The sequence below is a fragment of the Rhipicephalus microplus genome, unplaced genomic scaffold (genome assembly GCF_043290135.1).
Source record: "Rhipicephalus microplus isolate Deutch F79 unplaced genomic scaffold, USDA_Rmic scaffold_16, whole genome shotgun sequence".
In the NCBI taxonomy this organism is placed as follows: domain Eukaryota; kingdom Metazoa; phylum Arthropoda; class Arachnida; order Ixodida; family Ixodidae; genus Rhipicephalus; species Rhipicephalus microplus.
In genome coordinates, this window is record NW_027464589.1 from 17,284,036 (window position 1) to 17,301,870 (window position 17,835).

Here is a 17,835-nt window from a genome sequence, read left to right on the forward strand (position 1 = left end):
ACTGGGTGGGCTCGAACCTCCAACCTTTCGGTTAACAGCCGATCGCGCAAGCCGATTGCGCCACGGAGACAGTCCTGCTCCACTCTCACCACCATCAGAACATATCTTCAAAGCTATCGGCCCGGTGAAAAAAAGCACCGCACCACCACCGGGTGGGCTCGAACCTCCAACCTTTCGGTTAACAGGTAATTGCGCTAGCAAATTGCGCCACGGAGACAGTCCTGCTCCACTCTCACCACCATCAGAACATATCTTCAAAGCTATGAGCACAAAGAAAAAAAGCGCCACACCAACACCGGGTGGGCTCGAACCTCCAACCTTTCGGATAACAGCCGATCGCGCTAGCCAACTGCGCCACGGAGGCAGTCCTGCTCCACTCTCACCACCGTCAGAACATTTCTTCAGAGCTATCAGCCCAAAGAAAACAAAAAGCGCCACACCACCACTCGGGTGGGCTCGAACCTCCAACCATTCGGTTAACAGCCGATCGCGCTAGCCCATTGCGCCACGGAGGCAGCCTTGCTCCACTCTCAGCATCATCAGAACATATCTTCAAAGCTATCAGCGCAAAGAAAAAAAAGCGGCGCACCACCACCGGGTGGGCTCGAACCTCCAACCTTTCGGTAAACAGCCGATCGTGCTAGAGAATTGCGCCACGGAGACAGTCCTGCTCCACACTCACCACCATCAGAACATATCTTCAAAGCTATCAGCGTAAAGAAAAAAGCAACACACCGCTCCCGGGAGGGCTCGAAACTCCAACCTTTCAGTTAACAGCCAATCGCGCCAGCCAATTTCGCCACGGAGACAGACCTGCCCCACTCTCACCACCATCAGAACATATCTTCAAGGCTATCAGCACAAAGAAAAAAAAGCGCTCCACCATCACCGGGTGGGCTCGAACTTCCAACCTTTCGGTTAACAGCCGATCGCGCTAGCTAACTGCGCCACGGAAACAGTCTTGCTCCACTCTCACCACCATAAGAACATATCTTCAAAGCTATCAGCGCAAAGAAAAAAGCAAGACACCACTCCTAGGGAGGGCTCGAAACTCCAACCTTTCGGTTAACAGCCGATCGCGCTAGCCCATTGCGCCACGGAGACAGTCCTGCTCTACTCTCACAACCATCAGAACATATCTTCAAAGCTATCAGCCCAAAGAAAAAAAAGCGCCATACCACCACCGGGTGGGATCGAACCTCCGACCTTTTGGTTGACAGCCGATCGCGCTAGCCGATTGCGCCATGAAGACAGTCCTGCTCCACTCTCACCACCATCAGAACATATCTTGAAAGCTATCAGCCCATAGAAAAAAAAGCGCCGCACCACCACCGGGTGGGCTCGAACTACCAACTTTTCGGTTAACAGCCGATCACGCTAGCCAATTGCGCCACGGAGACAGTCCTGCTCCACTCTCACCACCATCAGAACATATCTTCAAAGCTATCAGCCCAAAGAAAAAAAGCGCCGCACCACCACCGGGTGGGCTCGAACCTCCAACTTTTCGGTTAACAGCCGATCACGCTAGCCAATTGCGCCACGGAGACAGTCCTGCTTCACTCTCACCACTATCAGAACATATCTTCAAAGCTATCAGTGCAAAAAAAAAGCGCCGCACCACCACCGGGTGGGCTCGAACCTCCAACTTTTCGGTTAACAGCCGATCACGCTAGCATATTGCGCCACGGAGACAGTCCTGCTTCACTCTCACCACCATCATAACATATCTTCAAAGCTATCAGCCCAAAGAAAAAAAAGCACCGCACCACCACCGGGTGGGCTCGAAACTCCAACCTTTCGGTTAACTGCCGATCGCGCTAGCCAATGGCGCCACGGAGACAGTCCTGTTCCACTCTTACCACCATCAGAACATATCTTCAAAGCTATCAGCCCAAAGAAAAAAAAGAACCGCACCACCACCGGGTGGGCTCGAACCTCTAACCTTTTGGTTAACAGCCAATCGCGCTAGCCCATTGCGCCACGGAGACAGTCCTGCTCCACTCTCCACCATCAGAACATATCTTCAAAGCTATCAGCACAAAGAAAAAAAAGCGCCGCACCACCACTGGGTGGGCTCGAAACTCCAACCTTTCGGTTAACAGCCGATCGCGCTAGCCAATTGCGCCATGGAGACAGTCCTGCTCCACTTTCACCACCATCAGAACATATCTTCAAAGCTATTACCTCAAAAAAAAAGCAACACACCACTCCTGGGAGGGCTCGAAACTCCAACCTTTCGGTTAACAGCCGATCGCGCTAGCCCATTGCGCCACGGAGACAGTCCTGCTCCACTCTCACCACCATTAGAACATATCTTTCAAGCTATCAGCCCAAAGAAAAAAAAAGCGCCGAACCACCACCGGGTGGGCTCGAACCTCCAACATTTTGGTTAACGGCCGATCGCGCTAGCCAATTGCGCCACGGAGACAATCGTGCTCCACGCTCACCACCATCAGAAAATATCTTCAAGGCTATCATCGCAAAGAAAAAAGCAACACACCCTACCCGGGAGGGCTCGAACCTCGAACTTTTTGGTTAACAGCCGATCGCGCCAGCCAATGGCGCCACGGGGACAGTCCTGCTCCACTCTCACCACAGTCAGAACATTTCTTCAGAGCTATCAGCCTAAAGAAAAAGAAGCGCCGCACCTCCACCGGGTGGGCTCGAACCTCCAACCTTTCGGTTAACAGCCGATCGCGCTAGCCAATTGCGCCACAAAGACAGTCGTGCTTCACTCTCACCACCGTCAGACCATTTCTTCAGAGCTATCGCCCCAAAGAAAAAAAAACCGCCGCACCACCACCGGGTGGGCTCGAAACTCCAACCTTTCGGTTATCAGCCGATCGCGCTAGCCAATTGCGCCATGGAGACATTCCTGCTCCACTCTCACCACCATCAGAACGTATCTTCAAAGCTATTAGCGCAAAGAAAAAAAGCGCCGCGCCACCACCGGGTGGGCTCGAACCTCCAACCTTTCGGTTAACAGCCGATCGCGCTAACCCATTGCGCCACGGGGACAGTCTTGCTCCACTCTCACCACCATCAGAACATATCTTCAAAGCTATCAGCGCACACAAAAAAAGCGCCGCACCACCACCGGGTGGGCTCGAACCTCCAACCTTTCGGTTAACAGCCGATCGCGCTAGCCAATTGCGCCACGGAGACAGTCTTGCTCCACTCTCAACACCATAAGAACATATCTTCAAAGCTACAAGCGCAAAGACAAAAAAGCGCCGCACCACCACCGGGTGGGCTCGAACCTCCAACCTTTCGGTTAACAGCCGATCGCGCTAGCCAATTGCGCCACGGGGACAGTCTTGCTCAACTCTCACCACCATCAGAACATACCTTCAAAGCTATCAGCGCAAAGAAAAAAAAGCGCCCCACCATCACCGGGGGGGCTCGAACTTCCAAACTTTCGGTTAACAGCCGATCGCGCTAGCTAACTGCGCCACGGAAACAGTCTTGCTCCACTATCACCACCATCAGAACATATCTTCAAAGCTATCAGCGCAAAGAAAAAAGCAAGACACCACTCCTAGGGAGGGCTCGAAACTCCAACCTTTCGGTTAACAGCCGATCACGCTAGCCAAGTGCGCCACGGAGACAGTCCTGCTCCACTCTCACCACCATCAGAAGATATCTTCAAAGCTATCAGCCCAAAGAAAAAAAGCGCCGCACCACCACCGGGTGGGCTCGAACCTCCAACCTTTCGGTTAACTGCCGATCGCGCTAGCCAATGGCGCCACGGAGACAGTCCTGTTCCACTCTTACCACCATCAGAACATATCTTCAAAGCTATTAGCCCAAAGAAAAAAAAAGAACCGCACCACCACCGGGTGGGCTCGAACCTCTAACCTTTCGGTTAACAGCCAATCGCGCTAGCCCATTGCGCCACGGAGACAGTCCTGCTCAACTCTCCACCATCAGAACATATCTTCAAAGCTATCAGCACAAAGAAAAAAAAAGCGCCGCACCACCACTGGGTGGGCTCGAAACTCCAACCTTTCGGTTAACAGCCGATCGCGCTAGCCAATTGCGCAATGGAGACAGTCCTGCTTCACTTTCACCACCATCAGAACATATCTTCAAAGCTATTACCACAAAAAAAAGCAACACACCACTCCTGGGAGGGCTCGAAACTCCAACCTTTCGGTTAACAGCCGATCGCGCTAGCCCATTGCGCCACGGAGACAGTCCTGCTCCACTCTCACCACCATTAGAACATATCTTTCGAGCTATCAGCCCAAAGAAAAAAAACGCCGAACCACCACCGGGTGGGCTCGAACCTCCAACATTTTGGTTAACGGCCGATCGCGCTAGCCAATTGCGCCACGGAGACAATCGTGCTCCACGCTCACCACCATCAGAAAATATCTTCAAGGCTATCATCGCAAAGAAAAAAGCAACACACCCCACCCGGGAGGGCTCGAACCTCCAACTTTTTGGTTAACAGCCGATCGCGCCAGCCAATGGCGCCACGGGGACAGTCCTGCTCCACTCTCACCACAGTCAGAACATTTCTTCAGAGCTATCAGCCTAAAGAAAAAGAAGCGCCGCACCACCACCGGGTGGGCTCGAACCTCCAACCTTTCGGTTAACAGCCGATCGCGCTAGCCAATTGCGCCACAAAGACAGTCGTGCTTCACTCTCACCACCGTCAGACCATTTCTTCAGAGCTATCGGCCCGGTGAAAAAAAGCAGCACACCACTCCCGGGAGGACTCGAAACTCCAACCTTTCGGTTAACAGCCGATCGCGCTAGCCCATTGCGCCACGGGGACAGTCTTGCTCCACTCTCACCACCATCAGTACATATCTTCAAAGCTATCAGCACAAAGAAAAAAAAACGCTGCACCACCACTGGGTGGGCTCGAACCTCCAACCTTTCGGTTAACAGCCGATCGCGCAAGCCGATTGCGCCACGGAGACAGTCCTGCTCCACTCTCACCACCATCAGAACATATCTTCAAAGCTATCGGCCCGGTGAAAAAAAGCACCGCACCAACACCGGGTGGGCTCGAACCTCCAACCTTTCGGTTAACAGGTAATTGCGCTAGCAAATTGCGCCACGGAGACAGTCCTGCTCCACTCTCACCACCATCAGAACATATCTTCAAAGCTATGAGCACAAAGAAAAAAAGCGCCACACCAACACCGGGTGGGCTCGAACCTCCAACCTTTCGGATAACAGCCGATCGCGCTAGCCAACTGCGCCACGGAGACAGTCCTGCTCCACTCTCACCACCGTCAGAACATTTCTTCAGAGCTATCAGCCCAAAGAAAACAAAAAGCGCCACACCACCACTCGGGTGGGCTCGAACCTCCAACCATTCGGTTAACAGCCGATCGCGCTAGCCCATTGCGCCACGGAGGCAGCCTTGCTCCACTCTCAGCATCATCAGAACATATCTTCAAAGCTATCAGCGCAAAGAAAAAAAAGCGGCGCACCACCACCGGGTGGGCTCGAACCTCCAACCTTTCGGTAAACAGCCGATCGTGCTAGAGAATTGCGCCACGGAGACAGTCCTGCTCCACACTCACCACCATCAGAACATATCTTCAAAGCTATCAGCGTAAAGAAAAAAGCAACACACCGCTCCCGGGAGGGCTCGAAACTCCAACCTTTCAGTTAACAGCCAATCGCGCCAGCCAATTTCGCCACGGAGACAGACCTGCCCCACTCTCACCACCATCAGGACATATCTTCAAGGCTATCAGCACAAAGAAAAAAAAGCGCTCCACCATCACCGGGTGGGCTCGAACTTCCAACCTTTCGGTTAACAGCCGATCGCGCTAGCTAACTGCGCCACGGAAACAGTCTTGCTCCACTCTCACCACCATAAGAACATATCTTCAAAGCTATCAGCGCAAAGAAAAAAGCAAGACACCACTCCCAGGGAGGGCTCGAAACTCCAACCTTTCGGTTAACAGCCGATCGCGCTAGCCCATTGCGCCACGGAGACAGTCCTGCTCTACTCTCACAACCATCAGAACATATCTTCAAAGCTATCAGCCCAAAGAAAAAAAAGCGCCATACCACCACCGGGTGGGATCGAACCTCCGACCTTTTGGTTGACAGCCGATCGCGCTAGCCGATTGCGCCATGAAGACAGTCCTGCTCCACTCTCACCACCATCAGAACATATCTTGAAAGCTATCAGCCCATAGAAAAAAAAGCGCCGCACCACCACCGGGTGGGCTCGAACTACCAACTTTTCGGTTAACAGCCGATCACGCTAGCCAATTGCGCCACGGAGACAGTCCTGCTCCACTCTCACCACCATCAGAACATATCTTCAAAGCTATCAGCCCAAAGAAAAAAAGCGCCGCACCACCACCGGGTGGGCTCGAACCTCCAACTTTTCGGTTAACAGCCGATCACGCTAGCCAATTGCGCCACGGAGACAGTCCTGCTTCACTCTCACCACTATCAGAACATATCTTCAAAGCTATCAGTGCAAAAAAAAAGCGCCGCACCACCACCGGGTGGGCTCGAACCTCCAACTTTTCGGTTAACAGCCGATCACGCTAGCATATTGCGCCACGGAGACAGTCCTGCTTCACTCTCACCACCATCATAACATATCTTCAAAGCTATCAGCCCAAAGAAAAAAAAGCACCGCACCACCACCGGGTGGGCTCGAAACTCCAACCTTTCGGTTAACTGCCGATCGCGCTAGCCAATGGCGCCACGGAGACAGTCCTGTTCCACTCTTACCACCATCAGAACATATCTTCAAAGCTATCAGCCCAAAGAAAAAAAAGAACCGCACCACCACCGGGTGGGCTCGAACCTCTAACCTTTTGGTTAACAGCCAATCGCGCTAGCCCATTGCGCCACGGAGACAGTCCTGCTCCACTCTCCACCATCAGAACATATCTTCAAAGCTATCAGCACAAAGAAAAAAAAGCGCCGCACCACCACTGGGTGGGCTCGAAACTCCAACCTTTCGGTTAACAGCCGATCGCGCTAGCCAATTGCGCCATGGAGACAGTCCTGCTCCACTTTCACCACCATCAGAACATATCTTCAAAGCTATTACCACAAAAAAAAAGCAACACACCACTCCTGGGAGGGCTCGAAACTCCAACCTTTCGGTTAACAGCCGATCGCGCTAGCCCATTGCGCCACGGAGACAGTCCTGCTCCACTCTCACCACCATTAGAACATATCTTTCAAGCTATCAGCCCAAAGAAAAAAAAAGCGCCGAACCACCACCGGGTGGGCTCGAACCTCCAACATTTTGGTTAACGGCCGATCGCGCTAGCCAATTGCGCCACGGAGACAATCGTGCTCCACGCTCACCACCATCAGAAAATATCTTCAAGGCTATCATCGCAAAGAAAAAAGCAACACACCCTACCCGGGAGGGCTCGAACCTCGAACTTTTTGGTTAACAGCCGATCGCGCCAGCCAATGGCGCCACGGGGACAGTCCTGCTCCACTCTCACCACAGTCAGAACATTTCTTCAGAGCTATCAGCCTAAAGAAAAAGAAGCGCCGCACCACCACCGGGTGGGCTCGAACCTCCAACCTTTCGGTTAACAGCCGATCGCGCTAGCCAATTGCGCCACAAAGACAGTCGTGCTTCACTCTCACCACCGTCAGACCATTTCTTCAGAGCTATCGCCCCAAAGAAAAAAAAGCGCCGCACCACCACAGGGTGGGCTCGAAACTCCAACCTTTCGGTTATCAGCCGATCGCGCTAGCCCATTGCGCCACGGAGACAGTCCTGCTCTACTCTGACAACCATCAGAACATATCTTCAAAGCTATCAGCCCAAAGAAAAAAAAGCGCCATACCACCACCGGGTGGGATCGAACCTCCGACCTTTTGGTTGACAGCCGATCGCGCTAGCCGATTGCGCCATGAAGACAGTCCTGCTCCACTCTCACCACCATCAGAACATATCTTCAAAGCTATCAGCCCAAAGAAAAAAAAGCGCCGCACCACCACCGGGTGGGCTCGAACTACCAACTTTTCGGTTAACAGCCGATCACGCTAGCCAATTGCGCCACGGAGACAGTCCTGCTCCACTCTCACCACCATCAGAACATATCTTCAAAGCTATCAGCCCAAAGAAAAAAAGCGCCGCACCACCACCGGGTGGGCTTGAACTACCAACTTTTCGGTTAACAGCCGATCACGCTAGCCAAGTGCGCCACGGAGACAGTCCTGCTCCACTCTCACCACCATCAGAAGATATCTTCAAAGCTATCAGCCCAAAGAAAAAAAGCGCCGCACCACCACCGGGTAGGCTCGAACCTCCAACTTTTCGGTTAACAGCCGATCACGCTAGCCAATTGCGCCACGGAGACAGTCCTGCTTCACTCTCACCACTATCAGAACATATCTTCAAAGCTATCAGTGCAAAAAAAAAGCGCCGCACCACCACCGGGTGGGCTCGAACCTCCAACTTTTCGGTTAACAGCCGATCACGCTAGCATATTGCGCCACGGAGACAGTCCTGCTTCACTCTCACCACCATCATAACATATCTTCAAAGCTATCAGCCCAAAGAAAAAAAAGCACCGCACCACCACCGGGTGGGCTCGAAACTCCAACCTTTCGGTTAACTGCCGATCGCGCTAGCCAATGGCGCCACGGAGACAGTCCTGTTCCACTCTTACCACCATCAGAACATATCTTCAAAGCTATCAGCCCAAAGAAAAAAAAAGAACCGCACCACCACCGGGTGGGCTCGAACCTCTAACCTTTCGGTTAACAGCCAATCGCGCTAGCCCATTGCGCCACGGAGACAGTCCTGCTCCACTCTCCACCATCAGAACATATCTTCAAAGCTATCAGCACAAAGAAAAAAAAAGCGCCGCACCACCACTGGGTGGGCTCGAAACTCCAACCTTTCGGTTAACAGCCGATCGCGCTAGCCAATTGCGCCATGGAGACAGTCCTGCTCCACTTTCACCACCATCAGAACATATCTTCAAAGCTATTACCACAAAAAAAAGCAACACACCACTCCTGGGAGGGCTCGAAACTCCAACCTTTCGGTTAACAGCCGATCGCGCTAGCCCATTGCGCCACGGAGACAGTCCTGCTCCACTCTCACCACCATTAGAACATATCTTTCGAGCTATCAGCCCAAAGAAAAAAAAAACGCCGAACCACCACCGGGTGGGCTCGAACCTCCAACATTTTGGTTAACGGCCGATCGCGCTAGCCAATTGCGCCACGGAGACAATCGTGCTCCACGCTCACCACCATCAGAAAATATCTTCAAGGCTATCATCGCAAAGAAAAAAGCAACACACCCCACCCGGGAGGGCTCGAACCTCCAACTTTTTGGTTAACAGCCGATCGCGCCAGCCAATGGCGCCACGGGGACAGTCCTGCTCCACTCTCACCACAGTCAGAACATTTCTTCAGAGCTATCAGCCTAAAGAAAAAGAAGCGCCGCACCACCACCGGGTGGGCTCGAACCTCCAACCTTTCGGTTAACAGCCGATCGCGCTAGCCAATTGCGCCACAAAGACAGTCGTGCTTCACTCTCACCACCGTCAGACCATTTCTTCAGAGCTATCGGCCCGGTGAAAAAAAGCAGCACACCACTCCCGGGAGGACTCGAAACTCCAACCTTTCGGTTAACAGCCGATCGCGCTAGCCCATTGCGCCACGGGGACAGTCTTGCTCCACTCTCACCACCATCAGTACATATCTTCAAAGCTATCAGCACAAAGAAAAAAAAACGCTGCACCACCACTGGGTGGGCTCGAACCTCCAACCTTTCGGTTAACAGCCGATCGCGCAAGCCGATTGCGCCACGGAGACAGTCCTGCTCCACTCTCACCACCATCAGAACATATCTTCAAAGCTATCGGCCCGGTGAAAAAAAGCACCGCACCACCACCGGGTGGGCTCGAACCTCCAACCTTTCGGTTAACAGGTAATTGCGCTAGCAAATTGCGCCACGGAGACAGTCCTGCTCCACTCTCACCACCATCAGAACATATCTTCAAAGCTATCAGCACAAAGAAAAAAAGCGCCACACCGCTCCCGGGAGGGCTCGAAACTCCAACCTTTCAGTTAACAGCCAATCGCGCCAGCCAATTTCGCCACGGAGACAGACCTGCCCCACTCTCACCACCATCAGAACATATCTTCAAGGCTATCAGCACAAAGAAAAAAAAGCGCCCCACCATCACCGGGTGGGCTCGAACTTCCAACCTTTCGGTTAACAGCCGATCGCGCTAGCTAACTGCGCCACGGAAACAGTCTTGCTCCACTCTCACCACCATCAGAACATATCTTCAAAGCTATCAGCGCAAAGAAAAAAGCAAGACACCACTCCTAGGGAGGGCTCGAAACTCCAACCTTTCGGTTAACAGCCGATCGCGCTAGCCCATTGCGCCACGGAGACAGTCCTGCTCTACTCTCACAACCATCAGAACATATCTTCAAAGCTATCAGCCCAAAGAAAAAAAAAGCGCCATACCACCACCGGGTGGGATCGAACCTCCGACCTTTTGGTTGACAGCCGATCGCGCTAGCCGATTGCGCCATGAAGACAGTCCTGCTCCACTCTCACCACTATCAGAACATATCTTCAAAGCTATCAGCCCATAGAAAAAAAAGCGCCGCACCACCACCGGGTGGGCTCGAACTACCTACTTTTCGGTTAACAGCCGATCACGCTAGTCAATTGCGCCACGGAGACAGTCCTGCTCCACTCTCACCACCATCAGAACATATCTTCAAAGCTATCAGCCCAAAGAAAAAAAGCGCCGCACCACCACCGGGTGGGCTCGAACCTCCAACTTTTCGGTTAACAGCCGATCACGCTAGCCAATTGCGCCACGGAGACAGTCCTGCTTCACTCTCACCACTATCAGAACATATCTTCAAAGCTATCAGTGCAAAAAAAAAAGCGCCGCACCACCACCGGGTGGGCTCGAACCTCCAACTTTTCGGTTAACAGCCGATCACGCTAGCATATTGCGCCACGGAGACAGTCCTGCTTCACTCTCACCACCATCATAACATATCTTCAAAGCTATCAGCCCAAAGAAAAAAAAGCACCGCACCACCACCGGGTGGGCTCGAAACTCCAACCTTTCGGTTAACTGCCGATCGCGCTAGCCAATGGCGCCACGGAGACAGTCCTGTTCCACTCTTACCACCATCAGAACATATCTTCAAAGCTATCAGCCCAAAGAAAAAAAAGAACCGCACCACCACCGGGTGGGCTCGAACCTCTAACCTTTTGGTTAACAGCCAATCGCGCTAGCCCATTGCGCCACGGAGGCAGCCTTGCTTCACTCTCAGCATCATCAGAACATATCTTCAAAGCTATCAGCGCAAAGAAAAAAAAGCGGCGCACCACCACCGGGTGGGCTCGAACCTCCAACCTTTCGGTAAACAGCCGATCGTGCTAGAGAATTGCGCCACGGAGACAGTCCTGCTCCACACTCACCACCATCAGAACATATCTTCAAAGCTATCAGCGTAAAGAAAAAAGCAACACACCGCTCCCGGGAGGGCTCGAAACTCCAACCTTTCAGTTAACAGCCAATCGCGCCAGCCAATTTCGCCACGGAGACAGACCTGCCCCACTCTCACCACCATCAGAACATATCTTCAAGGCTATCAGCACAAAGAAAAAAAAGCGCCCCACCATCACCGGGTGGGCTCGAACTTCCAACCTTTCGGTTAACAGCCGATCGCGCTAGCTAACTGCGCCACGGAAACAGTCTTGCTCCACTCTCACCACCATCAGAACATATCTTCAAAGCTATCAGCGCAAAGAAAAAAGCAAGACACCACTCCTAGGGAGGGCTCGAAACTCCAACCTTTCGGTTAACAGCCGATCGCGCTAGCCCATTGCGCCACGGAGACAGTCCTGCTCTACTCTCACAACCATCAGAACATATCTTCAAAGCTATCAGCCCAAAGAAAAAAAAAGCGCCGAACCACCACCGGGTGGGCTCGAACCTCCAACATTTTGGTTAACGGCCGATCGCGCTAGCCAATTGCGCCACGGAGACAATCGTGCTCCACGCTCACCACCATCAGAAAATATCTTCAAGGCTATCATCGCAAAGAAAAAAGCAACACACCCTACCCGGGAGGGCTCGAACCTCGAACTTTTTGGTTAACAGCCGATCGCGCCAGCCAATGGCGCCACGGGGACAGTCCTGCTCCACTCTCACCACAGTCAGAACATTTCTTCAGAGCTATCAGCCTAAAGAAAAAGAAGCGCCGCACCACCACCGGGTGGGCTCGAACCTCCAACCTTTCGGTTAACAGCCGATCGCGCTAGCCAATTGCGCCACAAAGACAGTCGTGCTTCACTCTCACCACCGTCAGACCATTTCTTCAGAGCTATCGCCCCAAAGAAAAAAAAGCGCCGCACCACCACAGGGTGGGCTCGAAACTCCAACTTTTCGGTTAACAGCCGATCACGCTAGCATATTGCGCCACGGAGACAGTCCTGCTTCACTCTCACCACCATCATAACATATCTTCAAAGCTATCAGCCCAAAGAAAAAAAAGCACCGCACCACCACCGGGTGGGCTCGAAACTCCAACCTTTCGGTTAACTGCCGATCGCGCTAGCCAATGGCGCCACGGAGACAGTCCTGTTCCACTCTTACCACCATCAGAACATATCTTCAAAGCTATCAGCCCAAAGAAAAAAAAAGAACCGCACCACCACCGGGTGGGCTCGAACCTCTAACCTTTCGGTTAACAGCCAATCGCGCTAGCCCATTGCGCCACGGAGACAGTCCTGCTCCACTCTCCACCATCAGAACATATCTTCAAAGCTATCAGCACAAAGAAAAAAAAAGCGCCGCACCACCACTGGGTGGGCTCGAAACTCCAACCTTTCGGTTAACAGCCGATCGCGCTAGCCAATTGCGCCATGGAGACAGTCCTGCTCCACTTTCACCACCATCAGAACATATCTTCAAAGCTATTACCACAAAAAAAAGCAACACACCACTCCTGGGAGGGCTCGAAACTCCAACCTTTCGGTTAACAGACGATCGCGCTAGCCCATTGCGCCACGGAGACAGTCCTGCTCCACTCTCACCACCATTAGAACATATCTTTCGAGCTATCAGCCCAAAGAAAAAAAAAACGCCGAACCACCACCGGGTGGGCTCGAACCTCCAACATTTTGGTTAACGGCCGATCGCGCTAGCCAATTGCGCCACGGAGACAATCGTGCTCCACGCTCACCACCATCAGAAAATATCTTCAAGGCTATCATCGCAAAGAAAAAAGCAACACACCCCACCCGGGAGGGCTCGAACCTCCAACTTTTTGGTTAACAGCCGATCGCGCCAGCCAATGGCGCCACGGGGACAGTCCTGCTCCACTCTCACCACAGTCAGAACATTTCTTCAGAGCTATCAGCCTAAAGAAAAAGAAGCGCCGCACCACCACCGGGTGGGCTCGAACCTCCAACCTTTCGGTTAACAGCCGATCGCGCTAGCCAATTGCGCCACAAAGACAGTCGTGCTTCACTCTCACCACCGTCAGACCATTTCTTCAGAGCTATCGGCCCGGTGAAAAAAAGCAGCACACCACTCCCGGGAGGACTCGAAACTCCAACCTTTCGGTTAACAGCCGATCGCGCTAGCCCATTGCGCCACGGGGACAGTCTTGCTCCACTCTCACCACCATCAGTACATATCTTCAAAGCTATCAGCACAAAGAAAAAAAAACGCTGCACCACCACTGGGTGGGCTCGAACCTCCAACCTTTCGGTTAACAGCCGATCGCGCAAGCCGATTGCGCCACGGAGACAGTCCTGCTCCACTCTCACCACCATCAGAACATATCTTCAAAGCTATCGGCCCGGTGAAAAAAAGCACCGCACCACCACCGGGTGGGCTCGAACCTCCAACCTTTCGGTTAACAGGTAATTGCGCTAGCAAATTGCGCCACGGAGACAGTCCTGCTCCACTCTCACCACCATCAGAACATATCTTCAAAGCTATCAGCACAAAGAAAAAATGCGCCACACCGCTCCCGGGAGGGCTCGAAACTCCAACCTTTCAGTTAACAGCCAATCGCGCCAGCCAATTTCGCCACGGAGACAGACCTGCCCCACTCTCACCACCATCAGAACATATCTTCAAGGCTATCAGCACAAAGAAAAAAAAGCGCCCCACCATCACCGGGTGGGCTCGAACTTCCAACCTTTCGGTTAACAGCCGATCGCGCTAGCTAACTGCGCCACGGAAACAGTCTTGCTCCACTCTCACCACCATCAGAACATATCTTCAAAGCTATCAGCGCAAAGAAAAAAGCAAGACACCACTCCTAGGGAGGGCTCGAAACTCCAACCTTTCGGTTAACAGCCGATCGCGCTAGCCCATTGCGCCACGGAGACAGTCCTGCTCTACTCTCACAACCATCAGAACATATCTTCAAAGCTATCAGCCCAAAGAAAAAAAAGCGCCATACCACCACCGGGTGGGATCGAACCTCCGACCTTTTGGTTGACAGCCGATCGCGCTAGCCGATTGCGCCATGAAGACAGTCCTGCTCCACTCTCACCACCATCAGAACATATCTTCAAAGCTATCAGCCCATAGAAAAAAAAGCGCCGCACCACCACCGGGTGGGCTCGAACTACCTACTTTTCGGTTAACAGCCGATCACGCTAGTCAATTGCGCCACGGAGACAGTCCTGCTCCACTCTCACCACCATCAGAACATATCTTCAAAGCTATCAGCCCAAAGAAAAAAAGCGCCGCACCACCACCGGGTGGGCTCGAACCTCCAACTTTTCGGTTAACAGCCGATCACGCTAGCCAATTGCGCCACGGAGACAGTCCTGCTTCACTCTCACCACTATCAGAACATATCTTCAAAGCTATCAGTGCAAAAAAAAAGCGCCGCACCACCACCGGGTGGGCTCGAACCTCCAACTTTTCGGTTAACAGCCGATCACGCTAGCATATTGCGCCACGGAGACAGTCCTGCTTCACTCTCACCACCATCATAACATATCTTCAAAGCTATCAGCCCAAAGAAAAAAAAGCACCGCACCACCACCGGGTGGGCTCGAAACTCCAACCTTTCGGTTAACTGCCGATCGCGCTAGCCAATGGCGCCACGGAGACAGTCCTGTTCCACTCTTACCACCATCAGAACATATCTTCAAAGCTATCAGCCCAAAGAAAAAAAAGAACCGCACCACCACCGGGTGGGCTCGAACCTCTAACCTTTTGGTTAACAGCCAATCGCGCTAGCCCATTGCGCCACGGAGGCAGCCTTGCTTCACTCTCAGCATCATCAGAACATATCTTCAAAGCTATCAGCGCAAAGAAAAAAAAGCGGCGCACCACCACCGGGTGGGCTCGAACCTCCAACCTTTCGGTAAACAGCCGATCGTGCTAGAGAATTGCGCCACGGAGACAGTCCTGCTCCACACTCACCACCATCAGAACATATCTTCAAAGCTATCAGCGTAAAGAAAAAAGCAACACACCGCTCCCGGGAGGGCTCGAAACTCCAACCTTTCAGTTAACAGCCAATCGCGCCAGCCAATTTCGCCACGGAGACAGACCTGCCCCACTCTCACCACCATCAGAACGTATCTTCAAGGCTATCAGCACAAAGAAAAAAAAGCGCCCCACCATCACCGGGTGGGCTCGAACTTCCAACCTTTCGGTTAACAGCCGATCGCGCTAGCTAACTGCGCCACGGAAACAGTCTTGCTCCACTCTCACCACCATCAGAACATATCTTCAAAGCTATCAGCGCAAAGAAAAAAGCAAGACACCACTCCTAGGGAGGGCTCGAAACTCCAACCTTTCGGTTAACAGCCGATCGCGCTAGCCCATTGCGCCACGGAGACAGTCCTGCTCTACTCTCACAACCATCAGAACATATCTTCAAAGCTATCAGCCCAAAGAAAAAAAAGCGCCATACCACCACCGGGTGGGATCGAACCTCCGACCTTTTGGTTGACAGCCGATCGCGCTAGCCGATTGCGCCATGAAGACAGTCCTGCTCCACTCTCACCACCATCAGAACATATCTTCAAAGCTATCAGCCCATAGAAAAAAAAGCGCCGCACCACCACCGGGTGGGCTCGAACTACCAACTTTTCGTTTAACAGCCGATCACGCTAGCCAATTGCGCCACGGAGACAGTCCTGCTCCACTCTCACCACCATCAGAACATATCTTCAAAGCTATCAGCCCAAAGAAAAAAAGCGCCGCACCACCACCGGGTGGGCTCGAACCTCCAACTTTTCGGTTAACAGCCGATCACGCTAGCCAATTGCGCCACGGAGACAGTCCTGCTTCACTCTCACCACTATCAGAACATATCTTCAAAGCTATCAGTGCAAAAAAAAAAGCGCCGCACCACCACCGGGTGGGCTCGAACCTCCAACTTTTCGGTTAACAGCCGATCACGCTAGCATATTGCGCCACGGAGACAGTCCTGCTTCACTCTCACCACCATCATAACATATCTTCAAAGCTATCAGCCCAAAGAAAAAAAAGCACCGCACCACCACCGGGTGGGCTCGAAACTCCAACCTTTCGGTTAACTGCCGATCGCGCTAGCCAATGGCGCCACGGAGACAGTCCTGTTCCACTCTTACCACCATCAGAACATATCTTCAAAGCTATCAGCCCAAAGAAAAAAAAGAACCGCACCACCACCGGGTGGGCTCGAACCTCTAACCTTTTGGTTAACAGCCAATCGCGCTAGCCCATTGCGCCACGGAGACAGTCCTGCTCCACTCTCCACCATCAGAACATATCTTCAAAGCTATCAGCACAAAGAAAAAAAAGCGCCGCACCACCACTGGGTGGGCTCGAAACTCCAACCTTTCGGTTAACAGCCGATCGCGCTAGCCAATTGCGCCATGGAGACAGTCCTGCTCCACTTTCACCACCATCAGAACATATCTTCAAAGCTATTACCACAAAAAAAGCAACACACCACTCCTGGGAGGGCTCGAAACTCCAAACTTTTGGTTAACAGCCGATCGCGCTAGCCCATTGCGCCACGGAGACAGTCCTGCTCCACTCTCACCACCATTAGAACATATCTTTCAAGCTATCAGCCCAAAGAAAAAAAAAGCGCCGAACCACCACCGGGTGGGCTCGAACCTCCAACATTTTGGTTAACGGCCGATCGCGCTAGCCAATTGCGCCACGGAGACAATCGTGCTCCACGCTCACCACCATCAGAAAATATCTTCAAGGCTATCATCGCAAAGAAAAAAGCAACACACCCCACCCGGGAGGGCTCGAACCTCCAACTTTTTGGTTAACAGCCGATCGCGCCAGCCAATGGCGCCACGGGGACAGTCCTGCTCCACTCTCACCACAGTCAGAACATTTCTTCAGAGCTAAATGCCTAAAGAAAAAGAAGCGCCGCACCACCACCGGGTGGGCTCGAACCTCCAACTTTTCGGTTAACAGCCGATCACGCTAGCATATTGCGCCACGGAGACAGTCCTGCTTCACTCTCACCACCATCATAACATATCTTCAAAGCTATCAGCCCAAAGAAAAAAAAGCACCGCACCACCACCGGGTGGGCTCGAAACTCCAACCTTTCGGTTAACTGCCGATCGCGCTAGCCAATGGCGCCACGGAGACAGTCCTGTTCCACTCTTACCACCATCAGAACATATCTTCAAAGCTATCAGCCCAAAGAAAAAAAAGAACCGCACCACCACCGGGTGGGCTCGAACCTCTAACCTTTTGGTTAACAGCCAATCGCGCTAGCCCATTGCGCCACGGAGGCAGCCTTGCTCCACTCTCAGCATCATCAGAACATATCTTCAAAGCTATCAGCGCAAAGAAAAAAAAGCGGCGCACCACCACCGGGTGG